The 12,514-nt window shown below is 43.1% G+C and overlaps 1 long non-coding RNA gene across 1 annotated transcript; it reads left to right on the forward strand.

The window, feature by feature from the left end:
- Window positions 1–1,404: 1,404 nt before the first annotated feature.
- LOC306646783 lies at window positions 1,405–12,514 on the forward strand. The gene is made up of 3 exons (XR_013759968.1): window positions 1,405–2,045; window positions 9,535–9,637; window positions 10,871–12,514. It is a non-coding gene; the product is annotated as an uncharacterized lncRNA (long non-coding RNA).

A 12,514-nucleotide genomic window follows, 5' to 3' on the forward strand; every position in this document is an offset into this window, starting at 1 on the left:
GGTTCCAAATTTTCCAGACTTATTGGAAACAGGCCAGTAGCACTTCCTTCCTATTCCTTGTTGCCACCAGGAAGTCTCTCCTATTTCTGTTTGCTTGATTTAGACCATTTAAAGAACTGATGTTAGAGAAGGATTCTCAAAGTGAATGAATTGGACATAACTGTCCCATGTTCATATGGCACAGGGCTTGGCCTTTTCCAGTCACACCATCCAGTCACATACCAAGGCACGGCGTAAGAAAGCGAGTCCAAAAACATGTCATCGAAATCTCCAGCACTCTTGAGAAGAGTCATTTCAAAACCAAATGACAAAATTAACATAACAGCAAGGGGGAGATTATAACTCAGCTTCCAGAGGTTACAGAGGTACTGCACAGTCATGGCTACCTCTTTGTAGTGGAGATCTGTCCCTGTGTCTCCCTACGAAGGGAGATTCTCATGTTTCCCTGTCTGGGCATCAAGGCATTGGCTCTCCGGAGTTTGGTAAGGAGAAGAAAGAAATCATTTGAAAAAAACTCAGGCCATTCTGTGAAATGCATAGGTTGCCCACAGTTAATATGAACACACACACACACCAAAGAAAAATTCTCTGCAGGCCGAGACTGTTATTTATAACAAGGCTGTTGCTGGCCCTGAGAGATTAGGAACATGCACCACCTCAGGCTAATCGGAACATGGCTTCATGGACAGAGTGTCAGCAGGATTTCTGTCCGCCCTGCTCCCTTGGCAGAAGGGGCATGCTTGCTTAGGGCTCAATCCGTACAACTGACCTCCACTACCCCTCCGGATTCACATCTTAGTGAAACCTGGAGCTGAGAGTTCTGCAAAGATCTCTGGATTTTGGTTTCATCTGGTTCCTCCTTTTTATTCTTGTTAATTATTTTTTGTTGTCTGCTGACCTCTTTCTGCATCCCACACAAGCCAGGCTGATCCACCCCAACTGGGACTGGACTTACCACTTCCTTTTACCAAGGCTGATATTGTTGGTGCCCAGGGTCTCTCTCTCTTTTGGTAGTTTCATAGAGTTCAGACTATACACTTTAAAGTAGATAATTTCCACACCTGTATTTTCAATGTTTTCGCTATTTTTCCCCTATTGCATGCTTCAGAGAGCTCCATAAACCTAAGAATTTAGGAGTTATAGTTTTTTCTTTTTCTTTTCTTTCTTTTATTTTTGGTCATGACTCTTCAAAATGTTTCCTTCCTCTCCTCCTCTTCCCTTTCTTGTTAACGCCTTGTACCTTCTAATTTTGAAGTGGCAGTGGTTTTAGGTTTACCTGGTTTGTGGTGAGCATGACAATTTTTAATAATTATAATAGTGGAATTTGAGGCTTGACCATGGATGTCAGGGTTGGTCATTTGGGTTTGGAATTCCACAAAGTGACACAGTAGAGCCGAGCCCTCTGCTACCTGTTTCCGCTGGCTAGGTCTGAATGGCTCCTAAGTTTTCATGCAGGTCTCATATGACTTAATTTTAATCTATTTCCTCAGTTTTCTCTTGGACCTAGAAAAAGTTGTATTATTAATATTATTATTTCTTATCATAGTGGATTGAGCTTTGGTGTTGCCAATGAATGAGTCAATTGGCTATGGCATGCTACATCTCTGCTTTGCCAAAGCCAAGAGGAAAGACGGGACTTGATTCCAGCCCCAACAGCCTGTGGAATTGGGGGAGTTCCCTCTTACCGTATATGCTGTGTGTTAAAAGTAAGCAAAGCTAAGAGGAACCGCCAACCCTGGATGTGTTTTCTTCTGATGTTTCTTTTGCTTATTTCATTATGACTTTAAGGAAGTAGAGTACGAGAAGGCAAGATTACAGAAATGATTTGTCCTAATCGAGTGGGTCTCTGAGCTGTTTTTAGCTTTCCCTGAGAGTGGGTCTCCGACTTGTCCTTGCTGGAGCACAGATGGACCAAGGCTACCCGGAGAGTTTCTAGTCCGGAAGGTCTGTGGTGGGAGGAAGAGTGCATCCCTAACAACCCGTTGCTGATGCTGCTGGCCTGGGATGACACTGTGAGAGCCACTGTCTTGGGGCCTGGACTCAAGGTTAGTAACTCGGGTTTCATGACTTCTATTCCCAGCTCCTGACTGGCATTTGGAGTGAGGAGGACTCTTGCTTCCTTCCACGTGGTTCAGGGAAGGGCATCTATGTTAAGGCCGAGTCTCTCGGCCCCCAGATCACTCATATCAGTCCACGTGGAACAGTCAACTACAGCTGTACCAATGAGCCTCTTCCAGGGTAACTGGAACTGAGACTGAGAGACTTTAGTCCCTTCCTCTGACAACCCTCAGCTTGCAGAAAGAGGAAACAGAGAAAGCTGATTTGTAGTTATGGAAAGAGAGAGGCGTAGGGTATGAGAGAAGCAGAGATGAGAAGAGGAGAGAGGCCACTCCCGATTCTCAAGACTTTGGTCCATCAACTGCCCATTTTTGAAGCTGTTCCACCTTGGTCTTTGAATTCCATAAAGCCCCCTACATCCTCAAAATAAATTCTCCTGTTGGCTTCAACTAGTGATTTTCAAATTTTAACACACCTCAGATTCCCCTGGAGGACTTGTTAATTAAACATATTGCTGGGTACCACTCCCAGAATTTCTGCTTCAATATGTCTGTGGCAGGGCCCAAGTATCTGCATCCCAGTTAATAGGATATGATTGATCTGGGGATGTCACTTTGAGAACCACTGGCTTCAAAAGTAGCCCTCCTCCATATTTCTGTTTCTACAGTAAAAACTAGAGAATCAACTGAGCCTCCTACTCTTCCAAGTGGCTTATGTATTTCAGTGTATGGGTCCCCACAATGACGCTTTAGTGGGAGATGTTGTAATCTTATTTTACAGATGATAAAACTGTGGCTTTGAGAGGTTAAGTAACATGCCCAAAGTCCCTCAGAGAGGGACTCGGAGTTCCTCAGAGAGGACAGAGCTGGGAGCTGAACCCAGGACGGTCTGACTTGGAAGCAAATTTTCTTAACTCACAGTCAATTTCATCTCTCATTCCAGACACTCTGGATCTAGTGCCATTCTCTGGATATGTCCCTCAACTGGGCTTCTGTATTTGCTCCCACTGGACCTGCCTAGATGCTTCTCTGCCATGGGCTCTGCCTGATGATCTTTTAAAGGCTTTGTCCAAGCCATCTTCTATGGAACCCTCTGGATTTCCTAATCTCTCCCTAATCCCTACCAAACCATTTTTAATGCCTTCCCCCTTTGAGAAGTCAAAGCACTTTGTGTTTTTCTCACTGTATTTTGTGTCTGAGTTGCTTGTTTTCTCAACTCCATTGCACATGCTGTGAGCTTCTCAAAGGTGAGGACTGATACTCATGTTAGGATCCACCCACCCGCTCCGACTCCGCACAGTGCCTCACATACACACAGAGTTCACAGTGCCTGAACTCTGTGGATGGATACAAAGTTGAACTAAGAAAAAAGAAGTGGTTTATTTCTTGGTGCAGTCTATGGGCCTGGGAGTCGAGCCTGCAGGGTGTTTGAATATTAAGAGTACTCTAGGATGGTGGAAGGGAAGAAAGGGAAGGAAGCAGGACCTGGAAGAGGGGAGAGTTGGGCTCTGTGAAATCTCCTACAGTCTCAGTGCCTCTGCCCATTTCATGGGGGGGCGGGTCCTGGAGCTGAGACTGGACTGAAGAATAATGCAGAGATGCAAAATGGATGAGGGCCACCCCTGGAAGGGAGCGCCACTTTGAGCAAGGTGACTCTGTCCAGTCACTGCAATTCCCACAGATGGCCAGCAGCTGGGCAGGCACCAGCAGTCTTCCCAGCACCAGGGAGGAAGGAGCCCGTCAGCTCTGAAGAGGAGTCTGCAGCGGAAGCACAGTGATCGCCACAGCTCCGTACATGTGTATCTCCATCTCTTCCACCATGACTCCCTGCCCAGGTCCTGCTGCCTGTTTTCTGTGTCTTGTACTCAAATCAGGTGTCTGAGGTGGCCTCGTTGGTGTGGCAGCTCACAGCTGCTGATGATCCCAAATGCATCTCTCCTCCTTCCTTCCTAGTCTCCCTTGCAGCTAGAGGTGGCCATGCAACCCAGGACGGGCCTGTGAGGCTTCGACGGAAGCGCTGGGGAATCCTGGGAAATTTCCCTCTCCTCTTATTGTTGCTGCCCCATTAGCCTCCTAGTTTATTGCTTCAATTTCCTTCCTGCTAGGAATGTAAATAGACGGACGATGGTCGGCTTTCTGGAGCTAACATGACAGCCATGGTTGACAGCTTCACTCTGGGAATAGTAGGGTTGCTACTGGGGCACTTGTGGGTAGCACACCATACCTAGTCAAGTTCAGGGTTTGGGGGTCTATCACATGCAGACAGGGAGCCTCAGCAGGAATACAATGGAATGACCACCTTAGGCCACCTATGGCCATAGGTCACAAACCTTATGGTCAGTATCTGCGCTGACTGCTGGGTGCATTATTCTGTTATAGCTGGTTGTCTAGATGTGCACAGGTTGGGCTTATGAGTCAGAGATTCTGGATCTTGAACTTGGGGAGCTGATAAAGAGTTTTGGAAAGTAGGGCAGAGGTCCTAAATGGAAGGTATGGAGGAGGGTAGGTAGCAAAACACAAGCGTAGGAGAAGAATGATTAAGTGGAATCATTGTTGTTCTATGATGGTCATTTCCTATCAAACCCCAGTGTCTCCCACGCACCCAGTTTTCATGAGCTCACACAGGACCAGGGAGGTGGCATGGGGAGACAGGCTTTTGAGACAGGCAGAACAGCCTAAATTTCTCACTGCTAATCTGTGACCTTGGGAAGTCACGCAGTGTCTTAGCATTTTTGTTTGGAAGAAGATTTAATGAGTCTTACAAATAGAGAAACGCTGGGAAAAATATTTAAAATAAGGAGACGAGGAAATGAAGCAGTGGATGCCAGGGACTCAGGCCAAAGAGGGCGTGCTCCACAGTTCCGAAAATTTTCTCGATGAAAACCTTCCAATAACTTGGCTCTGAGCTGTTCAGCAGCCATTGCAAAAAAGGGCAGATTCTGAGTCTTGGGACTCCTCAAATCAGGAAAGGCAGTTTTCAACAGACTGTATTTGAGAAAGATGTCTTCTACCAGGCTTCTTTGAGAGGAAATGGAAGTGATGAAGACTGTCTTGAGATGTTTTACACAAGACCATCTTGAAAAAAGAGTATAAATAAGTCTGGAAAGTGCCATCTCTTAGATTCCTTCTTGGAGAGCCCTGTGTTGGTGGGCCAAAGGCTCAGCTGACCACTCAGGGCCCACAGGCCAGCTTCCAGGGCTCCTGGAACACAGCAGAGTTATCTTTGACTTCTGCTTCCTGTTCCCATTCTTCTGCACAGCCCGCCACTGGAGTCTCCTGAAACCCATGATGGCAACTGCTGGTCAATGTCCTGAACATCTTCCACAGTTCCATGGAGTAAACACAGCCATGTGCTTCAGAGGCTGGTTTAAAAATAAAGCCCTCCCCCATGTAGTTCAGCAGTGATGTTACACGTGGAAGTCCGATTCAACGAGAGGTGTTCCCTGGGTGGGGAAATGGAATTGGGGTTGGCATCTGGCTTGTGTTCAGCATTCCATGCATGTGCATGTAGGATTGTCCCCTTCTGGCCCCAGAGAGTGGTTCCTTGCAAAGGGATTAAGGAAGTTCTTAGTGTGAGAGTTGTTTTTTTCTCTCTTAATTACATGAGTCAAAATTTCCCTTTTATGATGTTCCTTCAAGCAAAGGTAATGTCCCTGGTCACCTTAGTAGATAGAGTGGAAGTGTGTGACTCACAACTAACCACGGATTTTCTGCAATAGGAAGGTCAAATGTGAGGGAGAGAAAGGCCCACCATTTAGTTAGTGAAGCTTTCGACAGAGAACTCAACTCCAGGCAATCTCTCTGTTCTGCCTCCTTGCCTGTATCAGCCTTTCTCAAACTTAACTGTGTCCACAAATCTCCTGGAAATCTCAATAGAGATGTGGATTTTGATTCAGTGGGTCTGGGTGGGGTTTGAGATGGGGCCTCTCTGATAAGCTCCGGGGACATGTTAGTCCACAGACCTCACCGTGAGTCGGGGGACTCCAAGGCAAAGCACTGCTCTTCATTGCATTCCAATTGCTTCATGCAGAGACTACGTCCTACGTGTCCCCTGTCCATCCCATTATGCTTAGCATGATGCCATGTCCTTGGACACTGCTTTCTAAGTGTTTGGTGGACACCATGGGAGCTCTCAGGAAAATCACAAAAACCGATCTCCTTCTTCAGAGTTGCATGGAGGCGAGCTAGGATCATGGGCAAATAGAAGAAAACATTTCCACCTCTCTGTTTCAATTCCTGTGCTGAAATCCCCTTCCTCTCACCTGTCCTTTCACCTTTTTGTCTTGGTAGAAGGATTGAAAGTAACAACCTTTCAGTTTAAACAGGTTGGGTGATTTCCTTCTTGCAGGGTTTGAATGATCGCCATGACTCATCTCTTCCTCTGGTTTTTGAAAGATTCCCTCTCCCTGAACCTGCTTACCCCCAAGCCCACTCACTCTTGGAATGCCTCACGTTGTTTTTGCCAGTTTCCCTGGGAGACTCCCCATCTTGCTGCCCTATCAACCTTCTCTCTGGGGCAGAGGTGCTGTGGATGCACCCCCATCCGCACCTCATTAACTCCTGGGTTATTTTTGCACACTACCTCAGCTGTCACTCTGTGTTACTAGGCTTTCAGCAGAAGACCCACCCACTCAACTTCAGGGATGGGGATGATTCTCTTATGGGGTGCAACTTAAGAACAGACCGATCATCACTGAGAAGTCCAAATTTGAGAGTCTTTATTAAGCCAGAGGCTGACTGTCTCACACAATGGCCCAAAAATGGCTATTGGGAGAACAGCCCTGACCACAGGGTTGTAGGGGCTCTTATACCAAAAAGCACATCAATCATAAGTGTCTGTTGCTATGATTTGAAATTACAAACTAACATCATGAGATCATCAGCAGGGGGGAAGTGGGTCAAAATGACCCTTACCTAGGTACAAACTAAGGAATGATTACTAACATCCACACAATCACTGTTCACATGGTACATTGTTTAAGAGTAATAGGAATCAAAAGAGAGCAATTTTTCTTTACATAGGAATTGTCATTTTGTATTCTTAAACATGTCACACTAAGTAACTGATGATAGGTACAGAGGCGGGGTGTTCCCATGGGAGAAGCTTATGTCCTACATAACATGGAGTCTCAGAATAAAATGGAGTCTGTTTAGTCATTTCCCCTAGAGTCTGGCCTATAATATTCTCATGGAGTCAGATCTGTCAGCCCATCACAATTCATGGGCAGTGGAGGTTGCCACATGGGCTTCAGTGCAGCTCAGAAGCTGGTGGGCTTTTTTTTCTTTTTAAAATTCCATTGCTGTTTTCTCACTGGCCAATGTATGAGTTGTATAACTGCTCCATGTGGATCAATGGGTACTGGGAGGGAGTTGGGTCTGGGCTGGACCAGGGCAGGGGAGATGGCTGGATGGCCAGATCTGACCTGGGGGAGCAGCTATCATGGGGAGCATCCCGTTCAGAGCCCAATGGGGTGTCCTGACCCCAGTTCCTGAATCCATCCAAACAGCTCAGTCCTGTGGGTGGGTTCTGTTGGCAAAAGCACAGACACCATCCAAATCTTCATCCAAAGTCCAGGTGATCTGCCCAGGGCCACTGGGCAGAGCAGGATCTAGAGAAGGATGCAGGACGAAGAGAGAGGCAAAGGTAGTCTGACAAGATGCAAGACTAGAATTTTCTAACCTATGATTATAGGTGGTGATGGGGTTTAAAAGAAATCACACATGCTTTTCCCTTCAACTAATCATTTTTCAAAAGTGTGATGAAAGCAGAATTGCAAACTAATTGTTAATTTAGCACAATATATGTATTTTTTTCCTAAAAATAACCGTTTTGAGGGGAACCCTGCTATTTGTGGTAAGAGACCTCCTTCCTTTTCTCTTCAAGGTGTGACTTTCAATGCCGTCTAACTGGGTTGTTTGTCTTTTTCTTGCAAATGTGTAAGAACTCACATGGAGTTTAATTTAACTATGGAATTTAATATATAATTGTAGATATCGATACTTTATTGGTCGTCTTTGTCGCAGGTTTCTCTCCCTGCAAAACTTTTTTTTTTTTTTTTTTTTTTTTTTTTGCGTTGTCTTTGCTCTTGTCTATTTTGTGCTACAAAAAGTTGAAAATTTTATATAATCAAAGGTGTTTATCTTTGCTTTTATAGCTGCTGGGTTCCTGTGTTGCTTATCTAATCTGGGGAAAAGCTATTTATTCTTGAATGTTACTGAAAGTATTTTTCCCCCTAGAGAGATTCTTGGGTTTTCTAAGAACATGAGTACACAAAATTTTACCAACTTTTTTCTTGTTCACATTGTATTCCTTCCTCTAAGGAAGACATTGAATTACAATGCTGATGGTAAGCATTAGCATATGGGTCCAATTAGTTTATTTGGCTTGGTTTTATCATTTGGGCTGATGTGTTTTGAGGAATTTTGGGAACAGATTTCATCATAAATAGTTTAATAAGTTCTCCTATTTTATTTAAAGTTATTAGAGGAAATAATTAGTTTTTTTTTAAAATTTTAAGTTGTAGATGGACAAAATGCCTTGATTTTATTTATTTATTTATTTATATGCCGTGCTGAAAATTGAACCCAGTGCCTCACACATGTTAGGCAAGTGCTCTACCACTGAGCCCCATTGCAGGATTTTAACAAATAATTTTTCAGTATCTTTAACAGGATCATTTGAGTTTTTTGTTCTTTAACTTGTTGATCTAATGCATTTAGAGAACAGAGCTCCTAATGTGAAACACCTTTCTTATTTGGATAACATCACATGACCATGGTATATTATCCTTTGATACACTTCTGGATATTATCCAGTAATGTTTGGATTATTCCTTATGAATTTATGTAATATTAATATATGCTTTTCTGCATTCTATCTTTAAAATAGGCAGCCTTCATAAAATTAAACAGAATCCATCTTTATATATGAGCTGAAATGATTTAACTATCATAAACATGTTCTTTTTTTGTAAAAATATTCTCTAAAGCTTAGGTAGAATTTAGCTGTGAAAATAGCTGGTTTTGTTGCTTTTTTCAAAAGTATATATTAGTTTGCCTTTCTATTTTTTTCTATGTTAACTGGTCTATTTATATTTTCCACTTCTTCTTGGGTTAATTTGGACCATTTAAAATTTTCTAAGAGATCACCTAATTCCTTTGGGTTTTCAAATGTGTTGCTTCAGAACTGTATGTAGAATCTGTCAACAATTTATCCATCGCTCCCATATTTGTGTGTCTCCCTTCTCATCCCTCACGTGTGGGCTGTTCACAGAAAGTAAATTCAAATGAATAACAAACAAGCAAGCATTGCTGAACACACAAGTCACATTAAAAGTGAATTACTTCATGCTCATCCTACTAACCATATTGGGAGCCTGGAATCTCTGCTTAGTGAGCTGGTGGGATAGGAAGAAGAGAGGGATTTTCTCCTTTGCTGCTAGTGGAAAACTGAAGTCAATTATGCTCATTGTTGCAGAAAATAATCTGGCAGGGTGGTTTCAATTTGAAATGCATATCCTGTGACTCACCCAATCCCCACTCCTGGGAATCTATGCCACAGAAACAAATTCAAGTCACTGGTATGTATAGATATTTAAGTGAGGGGGTATTTTAGTTAGTTTTTTTTTTTTTTTTTTTTACTGCTGTGACTAAAAGAACAACTTTGAGGGAGGAAATTTTATTTAGGGGCTCATAGTTTCAGAGGTCTCAGTGTGTAGACAGCTGGCCCCATTCCTTGGGGCTTCAGTCAAGACAAAACAACATGGCGGAAGAAAGCAGCTCTTGCGATGATCAGAAAGCAGAGAGACTTCACTCACCAGATTCAAAATATATACCAAAGGCACACCCCCAGGGACCCACCTCCTCCCCACACCCTACCCACCTTCAGTGACCACTCAGTTAATCCCATCAGGGGATTAATTCACTGATTGGGTTAAGGCTCTCACAACTCAATCATTTCTCCTCTAAACCTTCTTGCACTGTCTTACACATGAGCTTTTGAGGAACACCTCACATCCAAACGGTCACTGGGGGAAAACCCTGGAAAGTGATTAATACAAAAATACTAGAAACCATCCATGAATTGTGGCCTACCCACATTCTAGAACATTATTACGTCCATTAAAAGGAAGGAATTAGAGACACACCTGCTGATTTGGAAGGGTTTCCACAGGGTCTTGAAAGATTAAAAAGATGCAAAGAGCTGTGTATTATTTGCCATAAACAGCACCCCAGTCCTCTATGGGCTATGGAATGTGGGTGTACTGGCACAGAGAACATGGTCATTTGTGGAACTTGGAGGCGCTGGATATAGAAAGGAGAGGAAATGGGGAGGCTGGTAGGGAAAAGAGGAAAGAGACAAACAACTCTACTAAAAAGAAAAAGATGCCCTCACATGTGCATGTATAATGTGATCTCCTAAATGTAAAATTACACATATGATTTTGTATTTTTTTAATAAAAAAATTAGGAGAGAAAATAGAGAGTTAAGTATCTATTGAATGGAGGAATGTCTATAACTTATAATAAAGTAAAAAATTAACAAATGGAGAGAAGCAAGTTCCAAATTCTGCAAGTGAAAGAAAGCAAAGAAAACTGTTTGGGGGCTTGCATTTCTATGAACAAGGGGAAGGGGGCAGGGAAGGTGAATACCTTTCCTTTAGTACATCTTTACGTATTAAGACGTGGTCTACATGTAGTATGTTTCTAACCTGAAAGCTATTAAAAAAAAGAAAGTAGAGAGTAAAACTAATCAGCAACTATTATTGATAAATGCTTCTCATCTTTTTTTTTTTTTTTTTTTTCTACAAAAGCATTTCAAATCAGATGATGCAGCTTGGGTCAGTCATTGGGTAGGTGGCAGAGTGGATGCCAGGAACAGGGTCATCGTCAGCTGCCGTACCTGGACTTGAGTTCCGGAGTCCACAGCCATGAAATCCATCTCTCCAGGGAGTCAACTTCCACTGGATTTTCACTGTCATTCCAGATGGATAATCTGCAGCCTATGAACCAAAGGTTAAATTTAACCACAATAACATAATTCATACACAATAATGAGAGGAATAAGAGGGAAGGACAGGGAGAATCGGGAATATGTATTTTTGCAATTGATAGCTAAGACCCCTCCTCCAATATGCATTTTGGGTCCCCCTGTTTTTGGAAAGCTCCTACCCTGGGTGGAACCTGTGGAGGTGGCCCAATCTGTCATTCCTCAGCCATCTGAGATATTCATAGGCTTGTCTCTGTAGGACCGCAGTAGCTTTTGATAACTCCTGCTTTGCGATGCACTTATACAAGGGCACACAAAATATTGCCCTAGATTTCCCCACCCATATTATACACACCCTTCAGGGATAGCTCATCACTCTTCCTCTTTCTCTTCCTCTTCCTCTCCCCTTCCCCTTCCCCTTCCCCCCTGCTCCTCTCTCTCCCTTCCTCCCTCCAGTTCTCTAACTTGTAAGGAACTGATGGGACCAGGTGGCACTCTCTGTTTCTAATTAAGGAGTATTTCTTTGGGTCCATTTGTAGAGATATTTTCAGTTGCGCATAAAACCTTAGACCAGTGGGGCCTAGTGGTGACAGAACAGGAAGGCACAGGAACACTGGTGGGCGGATCATTAGGTAAAGACATGGGAGGGGTCACCACCTCTGTCTCTCCTCTCACTTGCCCACTCTATAGCTCCCACCTGTGCATCCTGGCTCAGGTTCAGAGGCTTGAATGTCTCCAACTTCAAGATGTTGTCTCAGGTGGCAACTTGGCCAAATTTCATATAATTTCTAAAAAGTCTATTGATTTTTTTCAGACACAGCAAGAAAAAGAAAAGCCTCATGCCAATGCATCTTCAAGTTTCTAATAAGACTTCTCAAAATATCTGCAGTTCTTGAACTAACCACACAGACGTTGTTCTCTTTTGTTCTGTTTTACCTCTTTATGAGTCACAAAAGACAAAAGAGCACAAAGCCTTTTTGACAAGTACCCAGTATGGAAATACAGTAGCTACAGAAATTCAGCACATGCACATTCTAGAATATGGGGTTGAGGTAATAATATGAGGTAGGTAAAACTATAGTTAATCAGATTTGGTTTCAGAGTTACCCTCCACCTGTGGAAGACACCGGACGCCTACGTCAACCTCGTTTTGGGGGATTCCTGAACTTGGGTGTGATCAGTTGTCACGCAGTTGAGTAGGTCTCCATCATGTCAATGTGAGTGGCATGAGCACAAGTTTATTATAAATAACCAAGTAGTCAGTTCCAAACATAAGTAATCATTAATGGAACAGAGGTGAAGAATCTCCCCTCGTGCTTTGTATGTTGGAATTTTGTTGACCAATTATAATTTAAATGTACATTGAAATTTATAAGAGTAAAATGTTGTAAAATTAATAACATTTTATGTACAAAGAATAAGATCTTTCAAATTGTGAAATAAGTAGAAGAAAATAAGTTAATAGTAA

Source organism: Sciurus vulgaris, assembly GCF_902686455.1.
Source record: "Sciurus vulgaris genome assembly, chromosome: 16".
NCBI lineage: Eukaryota > Metazoa > Chordata > Mammalia > Rodentia > Sciuridae > Sciurus > Sciurus vulgaris.